This window comes from Pelophylax lessonae, assembly GCF_965119305.1.
Source record: "Pelophylax lessonae genome assembly, chromosome: 1".
In the NCBI taxonomy this organism is placed as follows: Eukaryota; Metazoa; Chordata; class Amphibia; order Anura; family Ranidae; genus Pelophylax; species Pelophylax lessonae.
This window is the reverse complement of record NC_138768.1, coordinates 887,770,649-887,773,002: the sequence shown is the minus strand read 5'-3', so window position 1 is coordinate 887,773,002 and position 2,354 is coordinate 887,770,649.

The following is a 2,354-nucleotide window of genomic DNA, read 5'->3' as shown; positions in this document are numbered from 1 at the left end:
AAGAAGACTCACACCAGACTGATGACTATTATATGATATTACACGAGATTTATGTGGATACAAATTATGAGGAAATAAAACAGCAGAATTCCCCTCCCAACTATAGAGAAATGATTTACAGTGTCAGATAAATACAAAACATAAAAGACGAGAACTTCACTGACCCTTCAAATAGACACCCTGACCTTGTCCTCCCTAAAGTGGACCTGTCATCAGATACAGTATATTGCCAAAAGTATTGGGACGCCTGCCTTTACATGGATATGAACTTTAATGGCATCCCAGTCATGGTCCATAGGGTTCAATATTGAGTTGGCCAACCTTTTGCAGCTATAACAGCTTCTTCTGGGAAGGCTGTGCACAAGGTTTAGGAGTGTCTATGGGAATGTTTGACCATTCTTCCAGAAGCGCATTTGTGAGGCCAGGCACTGATGGTGGATAAGAAGGCCTGGCTTGCAGTCTCCACTCTAATTAATCCCAGAGGTGTTCTTTCAGGCCAGTCAAGTTCCTCCACCAAACTCGCTCATCCATGTCTTTATGGACCTTGTTTTGTGCACTGGTCCTAATCAGTTGGTGGAGGGGGGATTATGGTGTGGGGTTGTTTTTCAGGGGTTGGGTTGGCCCCTTAGTTCCAGTGAAGGGAACTCTTAAGGTGTTAGCATACCAAGACATTTTGGACAATTTCATGCTCCCAACTTTGTGGGAGGAGTTTGGGGATGGCCCCTTCCTGTTCCAACATGACTGCGCACCAGTGCACAAAGCAAGGTCCATAAAGACATGGATAAGTGAGTTTGGGGTGGAGGAACTTGACTGGCCTTCACAGAGTCCTGACCTCAACCTGATAGACCACCCTTGGGATGAATTAGAGCCGAGACCTTCTTGCCCAACATCAGTGGATGAGAAGGCCAGGCCTGTGGACCTTGCTTTTTGCACTGGTGCGCAGTCATGTTGGAATAGGAAGGGGCCATCCTTAAACTGTTCACAAAAATTTTGGAGCATGAAATGGTCCAAAATGTATTGGTATGCTGACGCCTTAAAAATTCCCTTCACTGGATTTAGAGGCCAAGCCCAACCTGTGAAAAACAACCCCACACCATAATCCCCCTCCACCACATCAATTGGATCAGTGCACAACGCAAGGTCCATAAAGACATGGATGAGTGAGTCCTGACCTCAACTCAATAGAAAACTTTTAGGATGAATTAGAGTGGAGACTGCGAGCCAGGCCTTCTCATCCAACATCAGTGTCTAACCTCACAAATGTGCTTCTTGAAGAATGGTCAAACTTTCCCAAAGACACACTTCTAAACCTTGTGGACAGCCTTCCCAGAAGAGTTAAAGCTGTTATAGCTGCAAAGGGTGGGCCAACTCATTATTGAACCCTTTGGACTAAGGACATGAATTACTGGAACCATGTCCTGTCCTGTGGTCTGATGAGACCAAGATAAAACGCAGTGGCAGCGCCGCACCGCCCCCCCCCCCATCAAATTTGCCATTGATGATGGGGGCACGGCAAGCTGGTGGTCAGTCACTGCATCGATGATCATTGGGGGCACAGCAAGCTGGTGGTCACTGTCTACATTGATGATCACGGGGGCACATTGGCAAGCTGGTGGTCAGTCACTGCATTGATGATCATTGGGGGCACGGCAAGCTGGTGGTCACTGCTGCATTGATGATCATGGGGGCACGGCAAGCTGGTGGTCACTGCTGCATTGATGAGCATGGGGGCACGGCAAGCTGGTGGTCACTACATTGATGATCATGGGGGCACGGCAAGCTGGTGGTCACTGCTGCATTGATGATCATGGGGGCACAGCAAGCTGGTGGTCACTGCTGCATTGATGATCATGGGGGCAGGGCAAGCTGGTGGTCACTGTCTGCATTGATGATCATGGGGGCATGGCAGGCTGGTGGTCACTGTTTGCATTGATGATCATAGGGGCACGGCAAGCTGGTGGTCACTGCATTGATGATCATAGGGGCACGGCAAGCTGGTGGTCAGTCTGCATTGATGATCATGGGGGCACGGAAAGCTGGTGGTCACTGGCACTGCATTGATGATGGCCCTGGGGGCACAGCAAGCTGGTCACTGACACTGCAATGATGATGGGGGCACGGCAAGGCAAGCTGGTCACTGCATTGATGATGGGGGGCACGGCATGCTGGTCATGTCTAAGGCCTACATACACAGGGTATCTGTGGCCTATAAAAATTAACAGCCTGTGTACAGTATATATATCTGTGTTGGAGTTACTTCATATGCAGACATTTACTAATTTATGAGAATTCAGTGTGCAGTGTGTAAATAACATGACAAAATGTGGATTATTTCAAGGGGTGACTATGAATAC